Source organism: Myotis yumanensis, unplaced genomic scaffold (genome assembly GCF_028538775.1).
Source record: "Myotis yumanensis isolate MYYU_CA2020_CCGP unplaced genomic scaffold, mMyoYum1.0.hap1 SCAF_15, whole genome shotgun sequence".
NCBI classification, from domain to species: domain Eukaryota; kingdom Metazoa; phylum Chordata; class Mammalia; order Chiroptera; family Vespertilionidae; genus Myotis; species Myotis yumanensis.
Genome location: NW_027223766.1, coordinates 7,621,799 through 7,640,727, shown reverse-complemented (window position 1 = coordinate 7,640,727; position 18,929 = coordinate 7,621,799). Strand labels below are relative to the sequence as shown.

Genomic DNA, 18,929 nt, shown 5'->3' with positions numbered 1-18,929 from the left:
TAACCTCTTTAGTTAAGTTTATTCCTAGGTATCTTAATTTTTTTGGTGCGATGGTAAATGGGATTGTTTTTCTGATCTCCCTTTCTGAAAGTTCACTGTTGGTGTATAGAAATGCCTCAGATTTCTTGGGGTTAATTTTGTATCCTGCTACATTGCCAAATTCATGTATTAAGTCTAGTAGCTTTTTGATGGAGTCTCTAGGGTTTTGTATGTATAATATCATGTCATCTGCAAATAAGGACAGTTTTACTTCCTCTTTTCCAATTTGGATGCCTTTTATTCCTTCTTCTTGCCTAATTGCAATGGCTAATACTTCCAGTACTATGTTGAACAGGAGTGGTGAGAGTGGGCATCCCTGTCTTGTTCCTGTTCTTAGGGGAAATGGTGTTAGTTTTTGTCCATTGAGTATGATGTTGGCTGTGGGCCTGTCATATATGGCTTTTATTATGTTGAGGTATGATCCTTCTATTCCCACCTTTCTGAGAGTTTTTATCAAAAATGGGTGTTGGATTTTGTCGAATGCTTTTTCTGCATCAATTGATATGACCATGTGGTTTTTTTCTTTCAATTTGTTTATGTGATGTATCACATTTATTGATTTACGGATGTTGTACCATCCTTGCATCTCTGGGATGAATCCTACTTGGTCATGGTGTATGATCCTTCTGATGTACTGCTGGATCCGATTTGCTAAGATTTTGTTGAGGATTTTGGCATCTATGTTCATGAGGGATATTGGCCTGTAATTCTCTTTCATTGTGATGTCTTTACCTGGTTTTGGTATTAGGGTGATGCTGGCTTCATAGAATGAGCTTGGAAGCGTTCCTTCCTCTTGAATTTTTTGTAGTAGTCTGAGGAGGGTAGGTTTTAGTTCTTCCTTGAATGTTTGGTAGAACTCCCCTGTGAAGCCGTCTGGCCCTGGGCTTTTGTTTGCTGGAAGCTTTCTGATGACTGCTTCAATTTCTTCCATAGTTATTGGCCTATTGAGGTTTTTAGATTCTTCCTGATTGAGTTTTGGAATGTTGTATTTTTCTAGGAATTTGTCCATTTCCTCCAGGTTGTCCAGTTTGTTGGAGTAGAGTTGCTCGTAGTATTGTTTAACAATCATTTGTATTTCTGTGGGGTCTGTTGTTATTTCGCCTCTATCATTTCTGATTTGGTTTATTTGGGACCTCTCTCTTTGCTTCTTGGTGAGCCTGGCTAGGGGTTTGTCAATCTTGTTTATCCTTTCAAAGAACCAGCTCTTGGTTTCATTGATTTTCTGTATTGTTTTTTTGGTCTCTATTTCATTGATTTCTGCTCTAATCTTTATTATCTCCTTCCTTCTGCTCACTCTGGGGTTTTCTTGTTGCTCTCTTTCTAATTCTTTGAGTTGTAGAGTTAGATGATTGACTACCATTTTTTCTTGTTTTTTGAGATAGGCCTGTAGAGCTATAAACTTCCCTCTCAGGACTGCTTTCATTGTGTCCCAGAGGTTTTGGATTGTTGTGTTTTCATTGTCATTAGTGTCCAGGATGTTTTTAATTTCTTCTTTGATGTCATCGGTAACCCAATCAATATTTAATAACATGCTATTCAGCTTCCAAGTGTTTGAGTATTTTGGGTTGTTTTTATTGTAGTTTATTTCTAACATTATGCCATCGTGGTCTGTGAAGAAGCTTTTTATGATTTCAATCTTCTTGAATTTGTGGAGACTTTGCTTGTGACCCAATATGTGGTCTATTTTTGAATATGTCCCATGAGCACCTGAGAGGAATGTATATTCCGCAGCTGTGGGGTGAAGTGTTCTGAAGATGTCAATTAAGTCCATCTGATCTAGTGAGTCATTTAGGATTGCTGTTTCTTTGCTGAGTTTTTGTCTAGCGGATTTATCCAGTGATGTCAGTGGTGTATTAAAGTCCCCTACTATGATTGTATTGTTGTCGATCTCTCCCCTGATATCTTCCAGAAGTTTTCTTATGTATGTGGGTGCTCCTGCATTGGGTGCATATATGTTTACCAGGGTTATATCTTCTTGTTGTATTGATCCCTTTAGTATTATGAAGTGGCCTTCCTTATCTCTGGTTATGGCCTTCACTTTGAGATGTACTTTGTCAGATATAAGTATTGCTACCCCAGCTTTCTTTTCCTTTCCATTTGCGTGAAAGATATTTTTCCATCCCTTCACTTTCAGTCTGTGTGAGTCCCTTCTAATGAGGTGGGTCTCTTGTAGACAGCAGATGTATGGGTCATGTTTTTTTATCCATTCAGCCACTCGATGTCTTTTGGTTGGAGCATTTAGTCCATTTACATTTAAAGTTATTATTGAAAGGTATTTGTTTGTAGCCATTTCTTTTTGTGTGTGTGTGTGTGGCTGTTTTCTTTCTGAGCTTGATATTTCTTCTTTTTACACCAGTCCCTTTAGCATTTCTTGCATGGCTGGCTTGGTGGTGATAAACTCCCTTAGCCCTGAAAAAGGTGTTTTATAGCTCCCCCTCACCCTACCTCCCCCCCAAAAAATAATATATATATACTAGTATATATATCCAGTACCGAATGGTCTTATTTTGGGTCATTCTATTAGTTACTTGTGAAATTTTAAATAATATCTTTAACCAACTCTATGTTGTATTCTATTAACTTCTGACAATTATCTAGGAACTCTTAGTTTTGTAAAATAATAAAGGGCTTATATACCATGCCTGAGTCTGGGTGGCAGGGGATAGGAGATCAGGTCAGAATGAGTTAAAGCTGGGAGAAGACAGGTCTTATACTATTGTGTGGGTGGCATATTTCTTCTGAGTGTAATAAAAAGACAATGGCAAAGGCATATGATCTGCATTGTTGAGAACAGGTGGAAAGCTCAAGGTAAGAAGTAGAGAGACCAGTTAGACAACTACTGTAGCAATTCAGGAGAGATGGTAATAGCATGGACCTGGAGAGTAGAGACAGAGATGGTGAGAAATGTTGGAAACTAGATATACTTTTAAGATAGAGCCAACAATACTTGTTGATGGACTGTAAGTAGGAGATAAGAAAAGGTAGTCAAGAATGACTCCAGCCCTAGCCGGTTTGGCTAAGTGGATTGAGCACCAGTCTGTGGATTGAAGGGTCCCAGGTTCAATTCCGGTCAAGGACATATGCCCGGGGTGTGGGCTCCACCTGCAGTAGGGGCCATGCAGGAGGCAGCCAATCAATGATTCTCTCTCACCATTGATATTTCAATCTCTCTCTCTCTCCCTTTCCCTTCCTCTCTGAAATAAATACAAATATATATATTTTTTAAAGATAAGAAAACAAAAGAATGACTCCAATATTTTTGACCTGAGCAAGTAGAACAATAGAGTTAATGTTTACTGAGATAGAGAAAATTTCTAGATGAGTAGATTTCTTTGTGTATGTGGAGGGGGGCTGGTGGCAGGGGAAAATATTGATACCAAGACATCAGTTTTAGATATATTAAAATTAACATGTATCTTAATTATTATAACAGTCTGGCCCTAACTTACCTCCCCACTCCAATATCTCACCATTTTGACCTAGTGTTCATAAGGCCCACCAGATTTATCTTTTTAGGTGTAAATTTAATGACAGCCACCCTGGTACTTGAACCCTTGAATGGCTATCCACTGGATAAAATCCAAACTACTTTGCATTGTATACAAATTGCTTTGTTACCTGTTACTTCTTGCTGCTCTAAACTCAAATCTACAGCTCCACTCAAGTAAATTGAAACTATTTCTATAATGAGATGAAAAATAGACCATAATTTACAAAAGGGTTTCATCACCATCTCCCTGGTGAGCTCTCTGAACACACAAACTCTCCTTTTCCATCCAGCAGAGATTATTACTCTCCCTCATGTCATCACTATACCTTTTATTTATAAAAATTTTAACACAAAGAATAAATAATTTCACTATGGTCACTGTGCTGTACCTGTATCAGTAACAATAAATTTGTATGCGCTGATGAACTCTAATACCAACTGACTTGAAGAACTTCGAGGACTATTTTGCTAGTCTTGATTTTACTGCCAAATCAAGATGGTTTTTACCTACCTCCCCTTACCTCAACTGGACTAGATAGGTACCCAGAAAATGCAAATTAAATGTGAGGCACCTGATGCTCCAAAAAGAAAAATAAACAAACAATACATTCCTAAATCAAATCCAAATGATGTTTTATCTATTCACCGTTTGTATAACTGTTTTTTTTAACCTGCGCTGAAAGGTGAATTGTATTTATTTGTACATATTTATACTATCTTTTCTTTTGAGAAGTTACAACTATGCCTAGTTTTAGCAATGATTCCCAAATACCTAGCAATATTCCCTATTATGTTCCAGTGAATATTCAATAAGTGAGTCTAATTAATCGTATTATTGTATTATTATTAATGCTTGGTAAATCAAAATTCTAGTTTCTAAAATTTATGAGTAAATGTTTTAAGCTGCCATTAGATTCATTTCATAGATAATGTCACAATACTAGTAAAATTCATAAATCTCTAACTATTGGTCTAGATTATAACACATAAAAACTAAATTATGAAGAATACACTTCTTTACCCTGTAAAAAGCATAATTACTTTTTGTTTAAAACGTATGCTCCCCCATAAAATTTTAAGTCATCTGGTAATGATGAGCAGACACATTTCTTAACCACAACTGCTTACTGAACTGTAAACAATTGTGCTTTCACTTCTTGAATCCACATTTTTTCTTGCCTTTCACCCAGTTTAAAATATTCTTTGCCAAAAGCCACAATAATTCTAAGCACGAAACAAAAATTTGAAACCCAACCCTTAAAAATAAAAAAGGACTAGACAATACTGACCAGGAATGTTTATCATCGTCCACAGAAATGAGAACAATTAGAAATTACTGCAGCATGCTAGCTACCTGGGATCAGTGTCAGTGCTGCGACCAGGCATGTCACTGTGAAATATTCTGCAGGGTAGCCTTCCTGCTTTGTAAAGGGTGAATGGCACTAGAAGGTCCCATGTTTTAAGAATTTCCAAGTAAGGAAAACATACAAAGGCATCAGAAAGACAAAATTTATATAAAACCAGATAAGAAGGAGTACTCTGGACTGTTTGTGTGCCCTCAAAATCATATGTTGAAGCTCAAACCCTCAGTGTGACTATATTTAGAGAGAGGGCCTCCAAGAAATTTAGGCTGAATGAGGTCATAAGGGTGAGGCCCTGATCTGATAAGGTTAGTGTCCTTATAGCAGACACCAGAGACACCCCTCTCTCTGCTGAGCACAGAGGAAAGACACAGCCAGGTTATTGCCTAGAAGCCGGAAGGAGGGTTTGCCCTGGACATCAGTCATGGTGGCACCCTGATCTTGGGATGCCAGACTCTAGAATTGTGAGAAAATATATCTGTGGTTTAAGTCACCAGCATACTGTACTAGTATTTTGTTATGGTAGGTACATGCCCATGACTAGAATCGAACCCAGGACCCTTCAGTCCACAGGCCGACACTCCATCCACTAAGCCAAACTGGCTAGGGCAGCACTGTTGGTTTGAGTTGAAGAAGACTTGTTGGACTTCTGACATTCTACAGGGATGATGAAAGCATCATTCTTCAAAAGGGAAGAGTGACCCCAAGGAAAATTACCATAGAGGTCATCAGGTCTGCCACTCTCACCACAGGTCCAGGGGGCAGGGCTGAATATTTCTCCTGGGTTTCAAAGGATGGGGCCACCTCATTATTTAGGTGAGCCAACATAGCCCCTCCCTGCCTCAGGGTTTGAGCCTTCCCACACAGCCAGAAGGGTGAGAGGCCCAAAAGAGCCATGGGGCTGACAGCGCCACCCCTGGTGGACCTGGAGCACTGAGCATGGAACCAAATAGAATTTTTCTTGAGCCTCATAATTCAAGGCAATTTGCTTTGGTAGTTTTTGTACTTGCTTGAGATTCCTCACCCCTTCCTTTCTATTTCTTCCTTTCTATTTCTATAAGGGAATGTCTATTCAGTACCTGTCCCAGCATTGTATTTGGAAGCATGTAATTTGTCTGGTTTCACAAGCTCACAGGTGTTGAGAAATTTTGCCACAGGATGAATAGTACCTAGAGTCTCACCAATACCTGATTTTGATGATATTTGGATAAGATTTTGAAATTTACACTTTAGAGTTGATGCCAGAAGTATTTAAGACTTCTGAGGCTGTTGTGACAGAATGAATGTAAGAATGTGAAAAAGACTTGAATTTTGGGCCAGGGGTGGAATGTTATAGACTAAATGTATGTGTCCCCAAAATTCATATATTGAAGCCCTGAAGCCCAGTGGAGCTGTGTTTAGAGATGGGGCTTCCAAGGAAGGAGTGAAGATTAAACGAGGTCATAAGGATGGCGACAAGAGGGTTAATGTCGTTATATGAATAGACACCAGAGATCATTCTCTCTTCATGTGCACAGAGGTCATGTGAGCACGCAGCTGGGTGGTAGCTGTCCACAAGTCAGGAAGAGTTCTCTCCAGAACTGGATCATGCTGGCAACCTGACTCAGGATTCTAGCCTCTAGAAACGTGAGAAATAAATGGCTGTTGTTCAAAGCACTCAGTCTGTGATGCCTCGTTATGACAGCCTAAAGTGACAGCGATAGGAGGCTTTCCAAGGGGTGATGCATCTAGGACCACCTGGTATGCGTATTGGCCCCTTCCACTCTGAGTACCCAAAGGGTAAGGTCTTCTTTGTACAAATTTTCCTCACTTAAAACACCTTATTTGAGAGTACTGTAGGTCATGTTTTTGGCTCAAGATACAGGATTAAAAGGTGTCCAAAAATCACACTAAAAACAACTTTTAAAAGGTCATATAGCTAACTAAAGAGAAAATTCAGAAATACTTAAATATCTCTATTTTTTATAAATATAACATCAACTGAAAAATAAATAAAGGCGTTGAGAAAAATTTCAGAAACATAATCATGAAAATTAAAAAAATGACTAATTGTGAAAGAGTACTCTAGAGCAGTGATTTTCAACAGGTGTGCCACAAGAATCTCCAAACATGCAATACCTGACTACTTAGTCAGGGGCACCGACCTCTTTTCCCTTAGGTTGTCAAATAAAAACACAACAATAGCTGTCCAATGTGAGTGAATCAGAAAAGTACACCTATTTTTTGTCAGATCAGCCAAAATATATGTGCTGCAGGATTTTAGTAATTAGTGTATGTGTGCCATGAGATGAAAAAGGTTGAAAATGGAACTGCTGCTCTAGAGTTTTGAGGCTCATACTCACCCTTCTCTAAACCAGTGGTCGCCACCCGGTGGTCTGTGGACCACTGGTGGTCCGTGAGGTCCGAAAGGTTGGCGACCACTGCTCTAAACAATCTTGAAGAAGGCTAGAATTGCATGTACACGTGCATCAAACATCATACCCACAGAAAGATTGACACGCTGTAAATCTGTGTAGCAAACAGCTAAAAATACACTTACTGATGTGCATTCAGTATCCAGGGTATCCCTAGTGCCATGTTATTTTTGATAGTTGCTTGAATATCAACCTTCCACCCCCTCCCCCTTTGTAGCAACTATTAATAAAAAATATTCTAATGAACAACTTCTATTTCACTAATTAAGTCATATTAAATTGGGTCAAAATAGGCAAAATCTACAATTAGAGCAATCAATGTCAATAGGAGCTCTGCAAATTTTAATCTTGGGTGCTATTTCCTTCCAACAACACTGTAACAAACAGTAATAATGAAGAGAGGGGAAAGGAAAAGAAAAATTAGTTAAGGGATTAAAATGAAATGATGTGAAAAAAGTGCCTCTCTTGAAAGGCATGCAGTGAGAGGTCTGGGAATTCTAATCATGGAAAAAATGAAAGTAAAACACAGATAGGGACTATGAAGTGAAAAACGCTCAGAGAATGATTTTACCTGGGAACCATATATATGGCAAGGTAAAAGAGCAACACAGAAATTTAAAAGTAGAAATACCCTAAAGCTTTACAAGCCAACTTTTCTCAGTAAAGAAACCGAGGCACAGATCAAGTGACCCACGTAGGCCTTGAGCTCTAGCAGAGTTGGGACCAGAACTGACCTCTACTGACTAGGATCACTGGTGCACCCCAGTGTCATGAAATATTTTAAAATTTGCCACTGACATTTATCTACGTACTTCATAAACACTTCCTGAGTTACCAGGCACTGCTCAGGGTTCCTGGTAAGCACAATATATCTTTGTAGCACTTTACAGTTATTATTTACTTATACTTTGTATAATTACAACAGGATCTGGGAAGTATAATTACAGACAAAGAGAGAAAATTACATTAGGCCTAGTAGTCAGGCTTATGTGATGAAAGACACAGCTTTCCACAGGAAGGAGGCATTCAGTGTTGTGCACACGAGTAAGGTGGCACAGAAAGGAAGCAGTAGGAAATGAGACTGCATCAGGTAGGCACAGAAACCAAAAATGTCACACTTGAGAGTCTAAGAGTGATGAACATTTATTCCAAGGACAAGAGGCAGTCAATAGAAATGTTTTAACATTTTTTATTAATTTTTTTTTACAGAGAGAAAGGGAGAGGGATAGAGTTGGAAACATCAATGAGAGAGAAACATCGATCAGCTGCCTCCTACAAGCCCCCCCACACTGGGGATGTGCCCGCAACCAAGGTACATGCCCTTGACCGGAATCAAACCCGGGACCCCTCAGTCTGCAGGCTGAGGCTCTATCCACCTTGCCAAACCAGCCAGGGCAATAGAAATGTTTTAAAGCAGAAGAGTGACAGTATAAGATTTAACTCTTTGGAGGATAACCTGGATAGGTGAAAAACTAGGAAAGGTCAGTGGCAGGGAGACCGGATGGAGACTGACACAAAAATCTAGGCACATGGGAGTTTTGAGGTGACAGATATACTGAAAAAAATGTACAAGAAAACCCAATAGAAGATTGCTAGGTTAATGGGTCAGGGAAAGGCAAGTACCAAGGCCTGTAGGATGCTTAGATGCAGGTGTGGCGGGGGCTGGGCCAGGAAAGCCAGTGGGACACAGAATTACCTGACCACCCAGAGGTCCTGGGGGAGGCAACACAAAGATCCCTAATTACCCAGGAAGAGCACACAGAACAAGAAGAGGGCCAGGACAGAAGCCCCAGGAACATCTGTTGAAGCCGCACACTAAAGGAGGGGACAGCAAAGAACCGAGAAGGAAAATGAACATGGGAAAAGGCGACCCGGGAGGAGGTACTGTCCTTGAAGAAAGGGCCCAGCTGCGTGAGAGCTGTAAGAGGACGGCAGTTAGGGCACTGGTGGAAATGAGGCCGTCACACGGGATGGAACGGGGTGTGAAAGTAGGTCTCAGGCTACTCTTCGAAATCACTGTAACAAGACAAAAGCAATGCTTTCACTTTTTTCCAACTTTACCAGGTATTTTATTAATCCAAGAACTTATCCTATTTGAGGCTAAAAAGTTTCCTATTTTGTAACATAAAAGTTTACCACTGCATCTGTTAGGAAAGAGAAACTGTATTGTATGATGGATAAGCAACAACCCACTCTTAGATTTGTGCTACATGGACTACCAGAGCAGGGCCACCTAGCCTGTCAACTCACTGTCCCTTGGTGATCTTTCCTGAAAGATGAGGAAAAGTGTGGGCATGTACTTTAAAATAGGTTTCTCTAGGCAACAGAATCCCAAATGGAAAACCTATCACTCCTTTGAAAATAAAAATGAGCCAAAGAAGTTTGGAAAACTAGATTGGTGGAAAGGTTAAGATGACATGCACAAGATTTCATAGCATGGACAAATGCCAGTATGAAGCTGAACCAGGCTACAGGGTAAAAATGACAATTGGTTGAGCAAGCCAAAAACAATGCTGCCTTATCAATACCAATACTTTTCTAAAGGTCAAAAACAGAGTTTCTGACACACAGATAATTTTCATCATTAATAAGGTTCCAATTTAACACTATGAATGAATTGTTATTTATCAACCCACATGTGGAATTCAACAGGAAATATGTTTTACCCACTTCATAATTCATTTGGAACAGGCTAACTTTTCAGTCTTATTTTTGGATCATCTACAATAGAAAACATACATAAAGAAGATCTGGGGTGGGTGGGATCTGGGTGGATGGAGGCAAAGGGGATAAAATGGGGGACATCTGTAATACTCTCAACAATAAAAGTAAATGTTAAAAATAACATAAAAATCCCTTTAAACCTCAGGCCTATTAATCTTAAAACTATGCAATGGCTATTTTTCATTTCAGGTAAAAAAGAAATGGAAAAGGCATCATTTAATTCTGCTGTACTGCCAAACCTCATTTCATAGATTTTTATGTAGAAAAAATCACAAGAAATAACTTATTTCTAGGAATGAAGGTGAAAAGGTGGACAAAATCAGCTAAGGTGTGACAGATACATTAGCCAGAGAGTTGAGTTTGGTATTTAGTATCCCTTCCTCTATTTCTCAGGTCCTATCATTATTTTCAATAGAATTATAAAATAACTTGGCATTTGGAAAGTCAAGTATGAACTCTTTACTCTTTGGTTAACTTCCACTTAAAATGATCACTGGAAACTATTGTCATTTAGGACATGAAATCATAGCTCAAACAGTAGACAAAATAATATCACAGTTTGCTTCCTGACTTGAATAACTCAGCCACGAATATGCATGTGAATTCTTTTCGCCCATGACTACAAAGAATCATATTAAATACCACTGTCACACTGAAATGTGGCTATGGATATAAAAGAAACAACAAAATAAGCCCAAGCCCTGACCAGTTTGGCTCAGTGGATAGAGCATCGGCCTGCGGACTGAAGGGCCCCGGGTTTGATTCCGGTCAAGGGCATGTACCTTGGTTGTGGGCACATCCCCAACAGGGGGATCGATGTTTCTCCCTCATCAATGTTTCTAGCTCTCTATCCCTCTCCCTTCCTCTCTATAAAAAAAATCAATAAAACATATTTTAATAAATAAAGCTCAAGCGCTGTGTTGGCTTTCTGGTTTTACAGGGTAGAGGGAACCTGGAGGTAATCCAGAGACAGCTCCCTAACCCCAGAGGAAGGGGAAGTTAAGAAAAAGAACTGCAGCAGGACATCTCCAGCCAATCAGAGCTAACAAACAGAGTCCCTCCATGAAAACAAAGGGTAATAAATTAAGGTAAATCAAAGAGTTTAAGGCAGCGGTTCTCAACCTGTGGGTAGCGACCCCTTTGGCGGTCGAATGACCCTTTCACAGGGGTTGCCTAAGACCATCCTACGTATCAGATATTTACATTATGATTCATAACAGTAGCAACATTACAGTTATGAAGTAGCAAAGAAAATAATTTTATGGTTGAGTCACAACATGAGGAACAACTGTATTTAAAGGGCCAGAAGGTTGAGAACCACTGGTTTAAGGGAAATTTAAATGACTTCTTAAAGACTTGGCAACTACAAAACTAACAAACTTTCTTCAGTCCATGTCATTCTTATTTTGTAAACTTAAATAAACATACATATTTTAAAAACATGTCATGTTATGTCAAAAATCCCCTATGTGCCCACAGACACGAAAGATTTTAAAAGGCATAAAACATTGCCAAAAATAGGCCAAATTAAATGTAGAGATCATACTATACCTCTCTCCTAGCTTTAAATATACAATATTAAGAGACTCTGGTTAAAGATATGCATTTTCAAATAATTAATTTTCAATTAAGGACTCTTACTTATCAACCAACTTCCTTTGGTAGAAATAATCACCCTGACATTTTTTTTACCTCAAGTTACTCTTTAATTATGAGAAAACTAGAGGCCCAGTGCACAAAAATTTGTGCACTCGGGGGGGGAGGGGGGGGGGAGGGTCTCTCAGCCCGGCCTGTGCCCTCTCGCAGTCTGGGACCCCTTGGGAGATAACGACCTGCTGGCTTAGGCCTGCTCCCGGGTGGCAGAGGGCAGGCCCAATCCCTAGGTGCAGCCCCTGGTCGGGCTCAGAGCAGGGCCGATTGGGGAGTTGGGGCGCTGCCCCCTGTCATGCACAGAGCAGGGCGGATCGGGAGGTTGCGATGCCACCACTAGTCACGCTCAGGGTAGGGCCGATTGGGGGGTTGGGGCACTGCCCCCTGTCACACTCAAGGCAGGGTTGATAGGGAGGTTGCGGCGCCACCCTCTGTCACGCACAGAGCAGGGCCGATCAGGGGGGTTGGGGCTCCGTACCTTGTCACACACAGAGCAGGGCCGATCAGGGGGTTGAGGAGCTCCCCCCTGTCACGCACAGAGCAGGGCCCATCAGGGGGTTGGGGAGCTCCCCCCTGTCACACACAGAGCAGGGCGGATCAGGGGGTTGAGGCGCCACCACTGTCACACTCAGGGCAGGGCTGATGGGGGGGGGGGGGTTGTGGCCCCGCCCCCTGTCACACACAGAGCCGCAGGGCGATCAGGGGGTCTGGTCGCTGCCCCCTGTCACGCTGATCCCGGTGCCAGGAGGCATATTACCCTTTTACTATATAGGATAGAAGCCTGGTGCATGGGTGGGGGCCAGCTGGTTTGCCCTGAAGGGTGTCCTGGATCAGGGTGGGGGTCCCCACTGGGGTGCCTGGCCAGCCTGGGTGAGGGGATGATGGCTGTTTGCATCTGGTCACACCCCCTTTAGGGTGGGGGTCCCCACTGGGGTGCCTGGCCAGTCTGGCTGAGGGGCTGAGGGCCGTTTTCAGGCTGGCGGGTGACTGAAGCTCCCAACCACTCCTTTTTTTCTTTTTTTTAAATTCTGGGCCAGCTTTAGCTCTGAGGCTTGGCTCCAGCTATGAGACCTCCGCTGCTGAAAGCAGGTTTCTGGCCTTTGTTTACCTTCTGTATTTGAAACAATGTTGTGGTCCTGCTGGCTGAAGCCCAGGGTTTTGTTTAGCTTCTATATTTGTTACAATGTTGCTTAGGGTGCAGCTGAGAGGCTGGCAAGGCAGGCGGGGAAGCTTGGCTTCCTCCGTCACTGAAGCAAGCAAGCCTCCCTGTTCGCATCAGCTGCCTGGCTGCCGGCCGCCATCTTGGTTGGCAGTTAATTTGCATATCTCACTGATTAGCCAATGGGAAGGGTAGCGGCCGTACAGCTAATTACCATGTTTCTCTTTTATTAGATAGGATAGTGCATCAAGGAAAGCAGGTAAATCTTTTAGATACATATGTACCTACAGAGAATTCCTGGCTCTCCTTCCTGCTCATACCCATGTTTCTGTATAGAAAATGCTGGCCCTGACATTCCTTCTTCCTCTCTTGACACCTAAGTGGCAAGTCTGGAACATGGCTCCATTTTAGGAGCTCCCCAGCCTCAAACGAGCCCCTTGAAAACAGTGAGAAAGAGGCAGGTGCCAGGGACCCCTCAATGGGCGCCACAGCCACTGCTCCTGGGTGGGCCAGGCGGGTACTGAGGCAGTGTTCTCACAGGCTCAGCTCTCAGTATCAGGAGCATAGAAACGTACATGTAAGGTTCACGCTGGGAACAAGGAGAGCTGCAGGAGTGCCTGCTGGGAACCTTGGTGGTGCAGGAGATGTCAAAACCACGTCTCGGAGTGTGTCCACAGCTAACCATGCTCAAGGACTGAGAACTCTGCATTCTAAAAAATTGCCTCGCTGAAAAACCAGTCTCCTTAGTGAAGTTTTCACTTCCTCACACAAAGGTATACATCTTAGTACTTTATAAGTAAAATTCAAGGGAGAATTCTCTACCACTTCATATTTCCCTCCCGTCTTAATTGTAAGAATATATATTTGATCTTGACAAATTACTAGTACTTCTTTTATAAAAGGAACTAGGGGCCCAGTGCACCAATTCGTGCACTTTGAAAGAAACTGTGGGCTGCAAGGCTGCGGTGGGTATAGGGTTGGGTCTCAGTCCATCTTCCGCACCCCCACTTGGCCCCTCCAACTGAGGTCCTGGGTCCTCTGTCTGCTGGCAGCCCGCTCCCGCTCCCACGCGCTAACAGCGCCAGCCCCGCTCGCACCTGCTAATGGCTCAGAGCAATTGGAGCTGGTGCCAGCAGTGGGTCCAAGTGGGGCGGGCACCGTCAGTGGGTCCAAGTGGTGGCTGCTGCCTCGATTGCCCCTCAGGAGCAGGGGGAGATGGATAAGCCCTCAGGTGCAATCGGGGCCCGCAGTCGCCGTTTGCACCCGCTGACAGCACCAAACGATCGAGACCGGCACTGGGCACTGGCAGCCAGTGAGAGCGGGGCCGGCGCCAGCAGTAGGTGCGAGCACCAGGCAGAAGCAAAGAATTTTCAGTAACCACCAGAGGCTTGCCCCGATGACAGCAACTGGCGCCCCGTCTTGGTCTGGCGCCCCCACTCACCTACTCTACCATTCCCGCTGCTGCTGACACCTGCCATGTTCCGCGTGCACCCCCTGGTGGTCCACACACATCAAAGCAACTGGTTGTTCGGTTGTTCTGTCGTTTGGTCTATTTGCATATTAGCCTTTTATTATATAGGATATTTAAAAAGAAACTCTGTCCCAACAACTTCTCCAGTGATGATCTGTGTTAACAGTTCTCAACAATTTATTTTACAATATTCGCAAATACTTCCAAACTATTATATAGTGTGAAGAAAGCCTAAAAGCTTGAGTTAAGTGCTTTGGGGCATGTACAATAAAATTGTCTTCGAGGAATAATTAATTGCAATCATTCTCCTTTATAATTCCTGAGGAGTAAATGCTTTATTTCTTCTGGCTTTGTTTCTTGTCTGATTTTCCAAACAGTATTCCATAAGTAAAATTTAATAGGCATTATTAAAACATCCTCAAGTGTAAAATACTGTTTTGTTTCCTTCTAAAGAATAAAGTTTTACTATTTTAAGTAAGAAAGCAAAAAGAATTAAATTATAATTTCTGATAGGGTTAGTTCTATCAGTGATAAGTCCATATTTGTTGCTTATCAGAATTTTGAATGAATGAAAATATGGATAAAAAAGGGAGATTCTATAGTATGTAAACTCTCAGGGTGATCTGATCATAAATTTCTCAATGGGCAGGTCATGGTGGTAGCCACGTCCCAAGTCTATAATTTACTGAAGAGAGAGGTTTTTAGGCCGGCCAGCATGGCTCGGTGGTTGAGCATCAACCTATGAACCAGGAGGTCACAGTTCGATTCTGGTCAGGGCACAGGCCTGGGTTGTGGGCTCAATCCCCAGTGTGGGGCGTGCAGGAGGCAACCGATCAATGATTCTCTCTCATCATTGATGTTTCTATCTTTCTCTCCCTCTCGTTTCCTCTCTAAAATCAATAAAAATATTTTTCTTAAAAAAGAGAGAGGTATTTAAGGAAGCCCTTTCCATTGTTCTTATACATATGAGTTAACATACCTTTGTCAGAAGTAATATCCCTCTAAGGTATAGCCACCCTTAACAAAATATGCAACCTTGTTAAGTATCCTATAATCAGAGCCCCACCTTGCTTTCTCTCATCCTCATGCAAAATTCCTTAATCACAAATGCAGAAAAGAAGCAGCAAAATTATTATTCTATGGAGCATTTGAGATCTTGCTCCCTGACATATGTTGTCTGTTTGGCTCAAATAAACTCTTATAAAAAGTCTCTACAGGTTTGGATGTTCTTATGTCGACAAAAGAAATAAACAACGAAGTAAAACACAAATTAAAATATTACTTCGAAAAAAATAAAAAGGGATATGTGCCAATTTACTGCATTTCCCTAGTGAGTTAAAAAATACTAAACTTAATAGAAAATGTATTTCTATTATTTGAACCTGGTGTTATAGGGGTACTTGCTTTATAAGTACTTGTTAAGCTGCATATCTATGCTTTCTGTACTCTCTCTTTTGTATCATATTTTAAAACAAAACAGTAATTTAAGGAAAGCAGGATTCAGTCCAAGATGGCAGAGTAGGTGGAGGTTGCATTCACCTCCTCCCATTACCGCATCAAAACTACAACTACATTACAGCACAATCAGCCTGGAGAACCACCTGAAAACTAGCTGAACAGAAAGCTTATAGCTAAGGATATAGAGAAGAACCCATGTTGAGACTGGTAAGAGGAGCAGAAACAAGAAACAAGCTGACCCTGCACCCACACGTGGGCAGCTGAGAATAGAGGAATTTCTCAGCGGCAAAGGGCCCCCAGAGAAGTGAAGGGTCTCAACCTCATGCTGGGAAGAAGAGCCCACACAACACTTGGCTGTGAAAGCCAGCAGAGATTCTGCCCTGGTGAGAGGAAGGCTGCTGGAAATCCGGGCGTCCTGTTAAAGACTGTGCACGCACACTGGCTCACAGGCACTCATACTGGACTCTGGAAACAGGCACTGGCTTGGAGGGTGCCAGTTATGCAGGAAGAGAGTCAGCCGTGTGGCTTCGGGGAAAGGGCTAGAGGAATCCCTCTCCTATACCACTCAAGGATGCCTTCTTTCCTGGGCCAAGCACTATCCCCTCAGAGCATTAGCCTAGTGAGCTACACTAGCCACCCCCCTCCAACTCCGAGGGCCCCCCAACCCTACTCACTCAAGTATAAGTTCTGCCAGTAGCAACTAGCCTAGGGGCCATATTGCAGTGTTTCTTAAAAATCTCTCCAAGAATCAAGCAAGCTTGGGGGGTGGGGGATGGGGTGGGAGTGGGGGAAGGGGTGCCAGAGACACACACAGAAAGAAACAGAGTTGAGTAGCTTTAGGGCAAGGCCTGCCTTCCCGCACACAACAGGTATGACTGCTCCTGTGCAGAGCCCTCCCTCGACATGGCAAAATCATGATCTGTTTTAGCCGGATGAACTCTACTGGCTCCCCCCTGACAATGCCTTAGTCCCCACCACAATGCAAAGGTCCCCAGGCCCTGGCAGGTGACAGCTGGCCTCAAAGTACTCTGACACTTCTGTTGAGCGGCCTCAGACCCAGCCTTGGTGGCAACTACATTCACCCTTTCCTGGTGACTCCCTGGGTTCTTGCCTCATGCAATTCACGTAATGCCCAAAGTCTACTTCAGTGGCTGAACCGAATGGACCGCCAGCAGTTGGCAGAAAGCTCAGAGTTCCTTGGGCCCCAAGCCAGGTAATGGTGGCAGCTGGCCTCAGAATGCATCATAGCCCCTCCCACCCGCAACCAGTGGATCACTTTGTAGCTCCTAACAGGTTGCCCAGGGGTGGTCACAGGAAACATGTGACATTGACCTGCACTAAGCTCCCTTCTAAGAGGCAGCACAACCAACAAACCGGGCAGCTGACTTCAGAGCACAAGAAAGCAGGACCTGATTACCTCTACAGGCAGCACACCCAAAGGGAGGACTCAACAGGAACCCGATTCTGCTGGGGCAAATTCTGCTTCGTGGGGTCAGCTCCCACACAGCACTCATAAATAATGGTGTGGCCAGTCCTCACACCAGCCAGCATAAGGGTAAGCTACACCCACAAATATGCAAACAGCAATAAAGGTTCAACTACAACAGGAGGGCACACACAATGCACACAAGGAACATTCCTGGAGCACCCAGCTCAGGGAATAAGGGAGACAGTGCACCTGGGCCACACAGGACAGAAAGTACATATGGCCACGATATCAAAACTAGAGACATAGCGGATCTACCTAATACATATGAACACCCACAGAGACGCAACCAAAATGGGAGACAATGATTAAAACAAAGTCCCCAGGCGGTGGCTGCTTGGGACAAAAGGCGGACCGACTGGCCGGGAGGGAGTGGGGCACGGCCAAGCCGGGCCGGGGCGCCGCATGCAGCAGCTGCCCTGGGTGCCCTCACGGCAGTCTTGCGGAGTTGAGCCCACCAGCTAACTCGAGCCAATGGCCCGCAGCCATCAGGTGGGTGTCCAGGAGGCAGCGGTGCAGGGAGGGGCTGGACGCAGACAAGTGGCCTCGGCAGCCGCCATGGCGTACAGCGGCACCGCGGGGGGCATAGTGTTGGCCGCCCCGCTCCTGGGCTGGGAGGTGGTGGCCCAGGGCCCCGCGCCTACTTTCAGAGCCCCCACTGATGCTGCAGGCGAGGGCCCGGGGAGCGTGGACAACGATGGCCCAGTGAGGTGCCAAGAGAAGGTCATGGTCAAGTATGACCACAAGGAGTTACAGAAGCTCCTCAACCTGGAGGAATGGATCCTGAAACAGCTCACTCGCCTCTACGACTGCCAGGAAGAGGAGATTCTGGAGCTGGAGATTGATGTGGACAAACTCCTGGACATGGAGAGTGATGATACCCGGGCTGCCAGGGTCAAGGAGCTGCTGGTTGACTGTTATCAAACCCACTGAGGCCTTCATCTCTGGCCTGCTGGACAAGATCTGGGGCATGCAGAAGCTGAGCACACCCCAGAAGTAAGGGTCCTCAATCCAGGTGAAAGGTGGCTCTCACAGGACAATCGCTGCCCCTGACCTCGTAGCAACAGCAATACCAAGGGGCTCTGCGGCCAGGCCTGGTGGCATGAGCAGGGCTCCCTGTGCCCTTCGCTTAGGGGCCTCTTCCCTGCCCCCCTGTTTTCCATTTTGTTTTTTTTTTAAATTATTATTATTGAAGTATGGGACTTAAAAAGTCACAAATGAAATAACAATAAAAATCTCCAGAAAAAAAAAAACCTAAATGAAATGGAAGTGGGCAAACTACCAGATACAGAGTTCAAAACAATGGTTTTAAAGGTGCTCAAAAAATTAGTGAGAAAGTCAACAGCATAAAAGAGGACATAGAAACCATAAGAAGAACCAGCAACTAAAATGAAGAATACACTAAAAGGAATCAACAACAGATTCGATGAAGCAGAGGATCAAAATAGCAATTGGGAAGATAAGCAATCAAAGTAGAAAACAAGAAAAAAAGAAAATGAGGACCGTCCTGGCCAGGTGGGTCAGTTGGTTGGAGTGTTGCCCTGTACACCAAAAAGTTGCAGGTTAGATTCCTGGTCAGAGAATATACTTATGTTGTGGGTTCCATCCCTGGTTGGGATACATAACCGCATAACGGAGGCAACCAACTGGCACATAATATTCAAAGTGATGAAAAGA

At 43.5% G+C, this 18,929-nt stretch overlaps 1 protein-coding gene and 1 pseudogene across 3 annotated transcripts in view; one reads left to right on the top strand and one right to left on the bottom strand.

Annotated features, from left to right (window-relative positions):
• Positions 1-18,929, bottom strand: part of SPIDR (scaffold protein involved in DNA repair) — a 289,161-nt gene that overhangs the window by 183,095 nt on the left and 87,137 nt on the right. The gene's annotated exons all lie outside the window — the stretch shown is intronic.
• LOC138993271 (protein phosphatase 1 regulatory subunit 14B pseudogene) lies at positions 17,811-18,252 on the top strand (annotated as a pseudogene).